Raw genomic sequence first — 12,830 nt, forward strand, 5'->3', positions numbered from 1 at the left:
TCAAGTTTATTCCTCTCTCAATGGAGTCCATCCAGTGGTGCTCCCTGCTCTGGAAGTATCCAGCATAGATGTCTTCCTAACGTGGCTGCCGAATGCACTGTTTTTCTGCTGCTGTTATGCTGTTATGCTTATATGGATTGGGGCTGCATGGTACGGGGACCGTGACTGTTCATAGCCCCTGCAGCTCATCGACAATGATAGGGTCAAGCTACTAACGCATAGCCATCAACTCTGGATGCCTCATACATGCATGTGGATGGTTGTTATTAAATGCACAGCTACAGTTGGATGGCAGCCCTGCGTGGGTTACGTACTGCGGCCATAAGATGTTGCTGCCTACTAGATCCGCCTTAACTACTTGGGAGGCAGTCTGTGTGCCCTACGGAGGTCATATGGACATGTGCACTGTGTTTCCTTGGTCCTGCTGTAACGCGGATAGTATACACTCCTGCACCGGGGGAGTTATCCTTGCTCTGACTGACTCTGGCTGATCACTACCTGAGAAGCAGTTTATCCTCTTGCTGGCAGGCAATAACACTGGAGCGACACATCCCCCGGGTATGGAATAGACTTGTATCTACATTCTGACAAACCTGTTATACTTGAGTTATAATTGTCTGATATAAGGTTCCACATTTTTATAGGTAACTAAGCTGTATACCCCTGGAATTACCCCTGGAATCTCCCAGGAGAACTTTGATGCACCATTTAACCAGCATCTCTGTTGCTCTGTTTGAATCGTGAATCGAGTTTTTTTTTTTTTTTGGAAAATCTCCCAGCCCTACGTATAACCCCTATGATTGTTTCTATGTTTTGGTGTGTATGTTATTGTCTTTGTTTCTGTGTGAATGTCTTTATGTGTGCGTCTCTGTGTGCCTGTGTTGAATATTTATATGTATTGGCTTTTGTGCGTTTGTATGTCTTGGATGTTTTGTTTGTCATTGTTTGGCTATGATTATTTTTATGATCAGAAGTGTGTGTGTATGTCTATGTCTTACATATTAGTTAGTATACACCTTCTACTGGATTTTGGTTCATTAATCCTAAATTCTCTGGTCCGGTCTCCAAGCTGTACACTGCTTCTCCCTCTTTTCTCCTCTCTTTGTGCTATGGATATATTTTGTGAATTAATTATTATAACTGAAGTTAAAATGTATGAGGATATTGTCTTATGATTCCTTAAAAGGATGTAATAGTCTCATGGAATGTTAGAGGCCTGGGCACTCCGTCCAAGCGGCAAGCTATTTTTACATCATTGACAGGATTCTCACCTTCTATAATCTGCCTCCAGGAAACTCATTTACTTCCCTACACTTTACATTATTTAAGGAAAAAAGTTTAAAACTCATTTTCATTCGACATACACATCATACTCCAGAGGAGTATCTATACTTATAGCTAATACAATTGATTTCCAATGTAGGCAGGTTAAGAAGGATAGTAGGAGCACATATATTTTTTTAGACTGTTTATTGGCTGGACAAAGATGTGTATTGGCTAACATTTATATTCCTCCGCCCTATACTCTGGAAATACTGAAATAATTTATTGTGGTTTTTATCTGATAAATTAGATGGTTAATAACAGGTGATTTTAATAATTGTATGGTTCCATCAATGGATAAATTTTATCCATATGATAAGCAATATTCAGAAGGGACTACGGCCTTTGCTAAATATATAACGGGGATGGGGCTGTTTGATTTGTGGAGACTGCAAAATCCGTTGAGTAGGCAATTCTCATGCTACTCGAGCACACATAAAACCTTATCGTATTGCCATATCTTTGTGAGACTAAATATGAGGCAAGAGGCATATCAGTTCACTCTCCTCTGCTCTTATCTTTTCTTTTTAGGACTAACAAGGGGGACAAGTTATGGAAGGTTAATCCTTATTGGATTTCACTCTTCCCTCCAGAGGACATTAAATTAGAGATTACCACTTTCCAGCAAATAAATTTACGGTCTCGCCCTTAATTAATTGGGACGCACAGAAAGCCTATCTTAGAGGTCTGTTAATCTCACAAATATAAAAAAAATAAACAATTTAGAAAATGGGAAAAAAACCCTGGCTGACAACATGATGCAAGCTGAAGCTTCTTATGTATCCAACCGCAATAAAGACACTCAGATCCAATGGACAAATAGTCAAGAAAAATATGCATAAGTAGCCATTAAGAAAGCAGAAAATAAAAAGGTTCTTTTTGCAGCAACCTTATTTTGAGGGAGAAGGAACAGGACATATATTGACCTCTGTGGTAAAGACGTCCCTCATCCCTTATAACTGAAAATCAATCTTCAGCACATGGAAAGACTAACACTACCCCAGAGATCTTAGAGGTGTTGCCCCCCTCGATGAATGAAGCTGTGATTATCTCTATCCTGAAACCAGGTAGAGATCCAACTAGGCCCGATTCATATCGCCCAATCTCGTTGTTTACATTAGATGTTAAACTTTTGGCAAAGGTAATGGCAACCAGACTCTCAAAGTGCATTGGCAAATTGATACATCGTGATCCGTCAAAGTTTATCCCTAATAGATCAACAGCTAACAATATTAGACGATTGTTTCTAAATCTACAAATACCCATAGACAATACAGGAAATAGAGCTATTGTGTCTTTGGATGCGACCAAAGCATTTGATAGTATAGAGTGGGACTTCCTATGGATCTGCCTAAAAAAATTTGGAATAGGACCAAATTTTATAAAGTGGATACAACTGTTATATAGTGCTCCGAGTGCAAGAGTACAGATTAATAGAGCCACATCCTTAACATTTTTGTTGAAAAGAGGAACAAGACAGGGTTGTCCCCTGTCTCCGCTCCTTTTTGCAATGGCCGTAGAACCCCTGGCGGAGGCTATTTGTGAGTGTCCAGATATTGTGTGATTTTGGAGATGTAGGGGCGAGGAAAAAATAGCTCTCTTCGCAGATGATGCCCTAGTGTTTCTAGGAGATACATATACATCTTTGTCTACAGTTATTTCACTTATCAATACTTATGGTACATTCTCAGGATTTAAAATAAACTGGGATAAATCCGTAATGATACTTATCGACCCTATTGACCCGATACAATTGGAACTCCCACACCAGGATCGCCAGATGAAGTATGTATCATCATTTAAGTATTATGGGGTGATAATTACACCAAATGTCAGTGAATATATAGATAAAAATATACTTCCCCTTGTAGGTAAATTTAGGCAACAAGGTAAAACCTGGTGCAAATTTTCATTGACTATGATAGGGAGAGCAAACCTGGTGAAAATGGTATGGCTGCTCCAATTGTTATATCTATTACACAACTGCCCAGTCTGGTTGACATTAAAGGGGTTGTAAAGGTAAAAATTTTTTCACCTTAATGCATTATATGCATTAAGGTGAAAAAACTTTTGACAATACCGCCGCCCCCAGCCCCCCCGTTTTACTTACCTGACACCTCGAATCTCCGCTGCTCGTTCCCGTCATCTCTATTGCAGCTCAGCCTGGTCGCTGATTGGCTGCAGTGGATGGATTGAAAGCAGCGCAGCCATTGGCTCGCGCTGCTGTCAATCACATCCGATGACGCGGCGCGCCGGGGGGCGGAGCCGAGTGATACAGTGAGCGGCTATAGCCGCCGGCTGTATCACGGGAGCGCGCCCGCAAGAACTAACCACCATGCGAGGGAGCTCGCATTAAGGTGGATAGTTCTTGCGGGGAGGAGCTGAAACAGCCGCCGAGGGACCCCAGAAAAGCAGGTTCGGGGCCACTCTGTGCAGAACGAGCTGCACAGTGAAGGTAAGTATAACATGTTTGTTATTTTTAAACAATAAAAAAATTACCTTTACAACCCCTTTAAAATTATTTAGGGCAATAGACGCGACCTTCAGAGATCTTATATGGAAATATGGAAAACCAAGAATTAAACTATAAACTCTGCAACAAGAAAAAGATAGAGGGGGAATAGCAGTCCCTAATTCAAGATTATACTTCATGGCAGCACAACTTCAACACTGGTGTGGATGGGAGGAGTTAGATATGCAAGATCCTATACAGAATATTCTAATGACCCAATTTAAACCCTCATCATTGGTACAGCAAATAGTCTCCCACCATTTTTTTAAGAAGAGAAGGATTTCAACTTTTTCCTTAATCCATAGATTATGGGAAACAATACGTACCATTACGCACCAAAAGGGATATACAAGACACATACCAATATGGGACAACTATTATTTATCCGAGTTAAACAAACTACCAGAATTTTTAGAATGGAAAAAAGCAGGGTTGACTTTTCTCTATCAATTGTTTGAAGGGGATAAGCTATTACCCTTTAATATATTGAAAGACCGTTTTTAGTTGTCAAATAGTAATTTCTATCAGTATTTACAAATACAACACGCTTTACAAAGCCAGACCTTAATATTCCAACTACAATACAATCCATCAGAGATTCTGTCGAAGGCAATTTCAGTACGGTCTATGAAACAAGGACTAATAGGGCACCTCTACCTGATTCTGCAAAATGCAGAGAAGGTAGATGGTCAGGTGAATAGTCTTATCCATTGGCAAAAAGACCTGACAAATCTTAGTCAAGAGGAATAGAAATGGGCTATGGAGGTTCTACCTGAGATATCTATTTCACCATCTCAGCAATTGACCCAGATTTTTATATTACACAGAAGCCACTACACTCCACAAAAATTATATGCCTGTGGAAAATATACATCGCCCTTATGTCCGCGATGCGCCATATCGAATGGTTCCCTTATTCATATGCTGTGGCGCTGTTCTAAGCTCCACAGATACTGGGAGAAAGTGTTTTTGACCCTAAATACAATATGTCGGACAGAAATAATAAGTACCCCAAAAATAGCAATATCAGGAATAACTAGAAAATGCATTTCCTGGGGAAAATGCGTGGGAATGCTGAATAGCTAAATTGCTAAAATGGCCGCCATCAAAATTGCCCCATCATACTGCCATCAAAACTGCCCCATTAGAATTGCCCCATCAAAATTGTCCCCATTAAAACTGCCCCATCATATTGCCACCATAAAAACTGCCCCATCAGAATTGCCCCATCAAAACTGCCCCATCATATTGCCACCATCAAAACTGCCCCATCATATTGCCACCTTTAAAACTGCTCCATTAAAATTGTCCCCATCAAAACTGCCCCATCATATTGCCACCATGAAAACTGCCCCATCAGAATTGCCCTATCAAAACTGCCCCATCATATTGCCACCATCAAAACTGCCCCATCAGAATTGTCCCATCAAAACTGCCCCATCATATTGCCACCATCAAAACTGCCCCATCATAATTGCCCCATCAAAACTATCAGAATTGCCCTATCAAAACTGCCCCATCATATTCCTCTATTATAAATCAGTACATGGTGTGTCTGTCCCCTCCCCCGGACTCTGTAATCAGAGCTGAGATTCTCCAGCCACCTCCCCCCTGTGTACAACAGAAGCTTTGGTAACCATGGCAACAAAACAAACACAGTACACTCTGATTAATGGCTAAAAATTCCTGAAATGACCTCTAAACAAAAAGCTTTTTCTCAAAAACTGTAAAAGATATCAAACTGAAAAGCTATAGCCAGATAGCTGAATATTTTGTGAACATTTTAAAGTTTGTTTGGCGTCTGTAGGTGAAAGTATGAAGGAGCTGAAACTTTTGGGAGCGGAAGAAGATTTTAAGGATCTGAAGCATGCTCCCATTGACTTCAATGTTAAAAAAGTGATAAAAAGCTTAATATTTTAAAAAGTATAAATGGTAGAAAAAAAGTTGAAAAAGTCCCATCATCAGCTGAAAGAGACGAACATTTTAATAGTTGAATGGTTTTAATAGCTGAAAGTATGCAGAAGTTACGCAGAGCCAAAAAACGTATGGAATAAAATTAAAATTAAAACTAGAAAATGCATTTCCTGGGGAAAATGCGTGGGAATGCTGAATAGCTGAATTGCTAAAACGGCCGTCATCAAAACTGCCCCATCATACTGCCATCAAAACTGCCCCATCAGAATTGCCCCATCAAAATTGTCCCCATTAAAACTGCCCCATCATATTGCCACCATCAAAACTGCCCCATCAGAATTGCTCCATCAAAATTGTCCCATCATATTGCCACCATCAGAATTGCCCCATCAAAACTGCCCCATCATATTGCCACCATCAAAACTGCCCCATCATATTGCCACCGTCAAAACTGCCCCCATCATATTGCCATCAAAACTGCCCCATTAGAATTGCCCCATCAAAATTGTCCCCACCAAAACTGCCCCATCATATTGCCACCATCAAAACTGCCCCATCAGAATTGCCCCATCAAAACTGCCCCATCAGAATTGCCCTATCAAAACTGCCCCATCATATTGCCACCATCAAAACTGCCCCATCAGAATTGCCCCATCATATTGCCACCATCAAAACTGCCCCATCATAATTGCCCCATCAAAACTGCCCCATCATATTCCTCTATTATAAATCAGTACATGGTGTGTCTGTCCCCTCCCCCGGGCTCTCTAATCAGAGCTGAGATGCTCCAGCCACCTCCCCCCCTGTGTATAACAGAAGCTTTGGTAACCATGGCAACAAAACAAACACAGTACACTCTGATTAATGGCTAAAACTTCCTGAAATGACCTCTAAACAAAAAGCTTTTTCACAAAAACTGTAAAATATATAGCCAGATAGCTGAATATTTTGTGAACATTTTAAAGTTTGTTTGGCGTCTGTAGGTGAAAATATGAAGGAGCTGAAACTTTTGGGAGCGGAAGAAGATTTTAAGGATCTGAAGCATGCTCGAATTGACTTCAATGTTAAAAAAAAGTGCTAAAAAGCTTAATATTTTAAAAAGTATAAATGGTAGAAAAAAAGTTGAAAAAGTCCCATCATCAGCTGAAAGAGACGAACATTTTAATAGTTGAATGGTTTTAATAGCTGAAAGTATGCAGAATTTACGCAGAGCCAAAAAACGTACGGAATAAAATTAATAAAATTAAAAATAAATAAAATCGAATAACAATAGTGGGACTGCTAAAGCATTCCCATTAACTAGAAAATGCATTTCCTGGGGAAAATGCGTGGGAATGCTGAATAGCTGAATTGCTAAAACGGCCCCCATCAAAACTGCCCCATCATATTGCCATCAAAACTGCCCCCATCATTTTGCCATCAAAACTGCCCCCATCATAATTGGCCCATCAAAACTGCCCCATCAGAATTGCCCCATCAAAACTGCCCCATCATATTGACACCATGAAAACTGCCCCATCAGAATTGCCCCATCAAAACTGCCCCATCAGAATTGCCCCATCAAAACTGCCCCGTCATATTGCCACCATCAAAACTGCCCCATCAGAATTGCCCCATCAAAACTGCCCCCATCATATTGCCACCATCAAAACTGCCCCATCATATTGCCACCTTTAAAACTGCTCCATAAAAATTGTCCCCATCAAAACTGCCCCATCATATTGCCACCATCAAAACTGCCCCATCAGAATTGCCCCATCAAAACTGCCCCATCATATTGCCACCATCAAAACTGCCCCATCAGAATTACCCCATCAAAACTGCCCCATCATATTCCTCTATTATAAATCAGTACATGGTGTGTCTGTCCCCTCCCCCGGGCTCTGTAATCAGAGCTGAGATGCTCCAGCCACCTCCCCCCTTGTGTATAACAGAAGCTTTGGTAACCATGGCAACAAAACCAACACAGTACACTATGTTTAATGACTAAAATTTCCTGAAATGACCACTAAACAAACAGCTTTTTCACAAAAACTGTAAAAGATATCAAACTGAAAAGATATAGCCAGATAGCTGAATATTTTGTAAACATTTTAAAGTTTGTTTGGCGTCTGTAGGTGAAAGTATGAAGGAGCTGAAACTTTTGGGAGCGGAAGAAGATTTTAAGGATTTCAAGCATGCTCCCATTGACTTCAATGTTAAAAAAAGTGTTAAAAAGCTTAATATTTTTAAAAGTATAAATAGTAGAAAAAAAGTTGAAAAAAAAGTCCCATCATTAGCTGAAAGAGACAAACATTTTAATAGTTGAATGGTTTTAATAGCCGAAAGTATGCAGAAGTTACGCAGAGCCAAAAAACGTATGGAATAAAATTACAATGAAAAATAAATAAAATCGAATAACAATAGTGGGACTGCTAAAGCAGTCCCACTAATTCCAGTTGGAGCCTTACCTGTAGAGATGTATATAATGTGGACTAGATCCCTCTATCTTGCCCGTAAGCTCATCTTACAAAAGTGGATAGCAACAACTCCACCAATCTATAAACAATGGTAATCAAATAAATCATATATTAAAAAGAGAACGACTAGCATATAAACACAGAGGAGTTCCCCAAAAATTCAATAAAATATGGTCCTTTTGGCTTGACTCTAGTAATTTGTTTTATGATGGTCTATGTGGGGAGGTTGGAGAGGAGGAGGGGGAGATGGGTGAGGGAGAGGAGATTGACTTATAATAAATTAAGAAGCGTAGAATAGTATAATATAAATGGAAATAGAATCCTATATAGAGGTGCATGTCTGCTGTTGTTTTGTTTTGTTAAATGTTCTTTGTAAAATAGATATCTATTATAGTGTCTGATCGATCTAATCTCTATCTATTTGTACTTAGAAACTAAATGAAATGCTTATAACTTATATGCTTATCACCAATTCTCTCTTGGTCATAGGGCCATGACCATAAATAAGAAGGTCAGTATGGTGGCCTGAATTTATGGGAGGAGCCCGGAGTGTATTTAAGCAGCCCACTCGCCCATGCACTATGTCAGTTCAGTGTGCGATACCCTCCCGCCCTTGCCTTTTTCAGGGCACTTCTCAGCACATCCTTCTTCATAAACTACCTATTACTTACCTTGGATATGCCCCCCTTGCTTGGCATACTGACCAGACCACCAAGGCACACTTCAGGTCTAATTATGTTGTAAGTCTTGTCACATGTTTATGTGATCCACATCTCTCTCGGTCATAGGGCCACGACTATATATATATATATATATATATATATATATATATATATATATATATATATATATATAGGTATTATTATTGTATTATTATTTCCATTTGATGCTTAATTGCTTTCTATTTTATTGCAACACAGCACAAACAAAAGCACTGGATTTGTACTCTAATGTCATTCCAAAAGGTATATGCAAATAATTTTGAAGGTTTTTAACAATTTTAAAAATAGGCACATTCATACCTTTTCATTTTAAAAAGCAGGTATTCGCACATGCAGTTTTAGATACACTTCCTTGATTTTTATATTCATTATTGTGCTTTGAACAGCATTTTAGTGCATTTGAAATTCAATTTATGTAATAGTACTACAAATATGAATCTAAATCTAAAAGATATGTAAATGCACTTAAAATCCTTAAATCAGAACCAGCACAAATAAAGACCCACAACAGAAAGGATCGGGCAACACACCAGTGGCGTGGAAACATCCAGTAAGATTTAATGAGCACACAGAAAGAACAAGACACTAGGGTTGCATCGATACCGATACTAGTATCAGTATCGGTGCCGATACCGAGCATTTGCACAAGTACCACAACTGCGAACTCTAGGAACCAAGAGACGTCGCGCAAAGGAGTTGGAGGTGTCACGCGCTCACTCCCAGCAGTCAGTGGGCGGAGAGAAGGCAAGCAACTGGCAGGGAAATTATTACACTGTGAGCTGCTGCTGCCCTGTGAATGTGTGAAACAAGATATGCAGGTGAATGATTTCACACTTTCACTTCATTTATTTCCTCCGTCTACTCTTCATTAATTCAAAATGCTGAAGCGGCAAAATAAGCAACTCAATATATATATATATTAGGGTTGCTACCTTTTCTTCAAGCCAAACCCGAACACTTCAGCGGGGCTTGGCATTTTTTTTGTAGCATACACAATGAGATTGTAAAATACCTGGGACACCTCTGTGTGCCCTAGGGGAGTAGTAATGCGGCACGCGCAGCGGTGAACAGAGGGTGTAGCCAATTGCATATAGTGCAGGTGTGTAATGTACAATATAGTGTATATAGTGCAGGCGTGTGTAATGTGCAATATAGTGTGTATATAGTGCAGGAGTGTGTAATGTACAATATAGTGTATATAGTGCAGGAGTGTGTAATGTACAATAAAGTGTATATACAGCAGTGGTGTGTAATGTACAATATAGTGTATATAGTGCAGGAGTGTGTAATGTACAATATAGTGTATATAGAGCAGGCGTGTGTAATGTGCAATATAGTGTGTATATAGTGCAGGAGTGTGTAATGTACAATATAGTGTATATAGTGCAGGAGTGTGTAATGTACAATATAGTGTATATAGTGCAGAGTGTGTAATGTACAATATAGTGTATATAGAGCAGGCGTGTGTAATGTGCAATATAGTGTGTATATAGTGCAGGAGTGTGTAATGTACAATATAGTGTATATAGTGCAGGCGTGTGTAATGTACAATATAGTGTATATAGTGCAGGCGTGTGTAATGTACAATATAGTGTATATAGTGCAGGCGTGTGTAATGTACAATATAGTGTATATGTATTGTGTAATGTTTGGTGGGGAGCCTCCCAGTGTAATTTTGGGGGGTGGGGGGAGGTCTCCTGGTGTAGTATGGGGGGACAGGGGAGAGGAGGAGGGGGGCTGACAGAGGGGAACTGACAAAGGAGGGGGCTGACAGAGAGGAAGAGGGGGCTGACAGAGAGGAAGAGGGGGCTGACAGGGGCTAACAGAGAGAAGAGGGGGCTGACAGAGAGGAAGGAGGGCTGACAGAGGAGAGAGGGGCTGACAGAGAGGAAGAGGGGGGCTGACAGAGAAGAAGAGGGAGGCTGACAGAGAGGAAGAAGGGGGCTGACAGAGAGGAAGGGGGGCTAACAGGGGCTAACAGAGAGGAAGAGGGGGCTGACAGAGAGGAAGGGGGGCTAACAGGGGCTAACAGAGAGGAAGAGGGGGTTGACAGAGAGGAAGGGGGGCTAACAGGGGCTAACAGAGAGGAAGAGGGGGCTGACAGAGAGGAAGAGGGGGCTGACAGAGAGGAAGAGGGGGCTGACAGGGGCTAACAGAGAGAAGAGGGGGCTGACAGAGAGGAAGGGGGGCTGACAGAGGAGAGAGGGGCTGACAGAGAGGAAGAGGGGGGCTGACAGAGAGGAAGAGGGGGGCTGACAGAGAGGAAGAGGGGGCTAACAGAGAGGAAGGGGGGCTAACAGGGGCTAACAGAGAGAAGAGGGGGCTGACAGAGGAGAGAGGGGCTGACAGAGAGAAGAGGGGGCTAACAGAGAGGAGAGGGGGGCTGACAGAGAGGAGAGGGGGGCTGACAGAGAGGAGAGGGGGGCTTACAGAGAGGAGAGGGGGGCTGACAGAGAGGAGAGGGGGGCTTACAGAGAGGAGAGGGGGGCTGACAGAGAGGAAGAGGGGGCTGACAGAGAGGAAGAGGGGCTAACAGAGAGAAGAGGGGGCTGACAGAGAGGAAGAGGGGGCTGACAGAGAGGAAGAGGGGGCTGACAGAGAGGAAGAGGGGACTGACAGAGAGGAAGAGGGGACTGACAGAGAGGAAGAGGGGGCTAACAGAGAGGAAGGGGGGCTAACAGGGGCTGACAGAGAGGAAGAGGGGGCTGACAGAGAGGAAGAGGGGGCTGACAGAAAGGAAGAGGGGGCTGACAGAGAGGAAGAGGGGCTAACAGGGGCTAACAGAGAGAAGAGGGGGCTGACAGAGAGGAATGGGGGCTGACAGAGAGAAGAGGGGGCTGACAGAGAGGAATAGGGGCTAACAGAGAGAAGAGGGGGCTGACAGAGAGGAAGGGGGGCTAATAGAGGAGAGAGGGGCTGACAGAGAGAAAGAGGGGGCTGACAGAGAGGAGGGGGCTAACAGAGGAGAGGGGGCTGACAGAGAGGAGGGGGGGGGCTGACAGGGAGGAGGGGGGCTGACAGGGAGGAGGAGGGAGGCTGACAGAGAGGAGGGGGCTAACAGAGGAGAGGGGGCTGACAGAGAGGAGGGGGGGGCTGACAGGGAGGAGGGGGGGCTGACAGGGAGGAGGGGGGGGCTGACAGGGAGGAGGAGGGAGGCTGACAGAGAGGAGGGGGGGGCTGACAGGGAGGAGGGGGGGCTGACAGAGAGGAGAGGGGGGGCTGACAGAGAGGAGGGGGGCTGACAGGGAGGAGGGGGGCTAACAGAGAGGAGAGGGGGGCTGACAGAGAGGAGGGGGGCTGCCGCTGCAATCATACCTTTGGTTTCCAGCATCCCGCTGTGCTGACAAGGTCTCGGGCTCCCCTGTCACCTCTCGTCTCCCACGGTCCCCAGCTGTGGTGGAGCAGGAAGAGGGAGAGGCCGAGGCTCCATGAGATGAGGACCGTGAGCAGGGGCGGACTGATAACTCATGGGGCCCCTGGGCAATAGGAGATTATGGGGCCCCCGGGCAATAGGAGATTATGGGGCCCCCAGGCAATCAGAGATTATGGGGCCACACAGTATACACACACACAGTATACAATCACACAGTATACACATACATGTACACACAGTATATACAGACAAATGTAAAAAAAACACAGATTTATACATACTGTCCCTGGTTTTACTGAGGCTGGCAACCCTGATGGGGCCCCCTAGTGGCCCAGGGCCCTCAGGCAGTGCCCGAGTGGCTCAATGGTCAGTCCACCCCTGACCGTGAGGTCGGTCGGAGCTCGCGGCTGCTCGCCTCTTACATAGACAGGCTACACCGGCGGTCTGTGATATGGAGCGCCGCACAGCCGCCCCGGCCACATAATAAATACAGAGCTAAGAGGCGGAGGACGGGACACAGACAGAGG

The 12,830-nt window shown here is 43.3% G+C and overlaps 1 protein-coding gene across 50 annotated transcripts in view; it reads right to left on the minus strand.

Annotated features, from left to right (window-relative positions):
* LOC141139460 (apolipoprotein L6-like) overlaps positions 1-12,830 on the minus strand; it is a 149,272-nt gene that overhangs the window by 78,470 nt on the left and 57,972 nt on the right. For 3 of the 50 annotated variants that reach the window (XM_073625599.1, XM_073625594.1, XM_073625596.1), the window contains one exon: positions 8,200-8,287. The exons of the other annotated variants lie outside the window; for them this stretch is intronic. The gene's annotated coding sequence lies outside the window, so the exon portion shown is untranslated. The remainder of the gene's footprint in view (positions 1-8,199; positions 8,288-12,830) is intronic. 50 annotated transcript variants of the gene reach the window in all.

Source organism: Aquarana catesbeiana, linkage group LG04 (genome assembly GCF_042186555.1).
Source record: "Aquarana catesbeiana isolate 2022-GZ linkage group LG04, ASM4218655v1, whole genome shotgun sequence".
In the NCBI taxonomy this organism is placed as follows: Eukaryota; Metazoa; Chordata; class Amphibia; order Anura; family Ranidae; genus Aquarana; species Aquarana catesbeiana.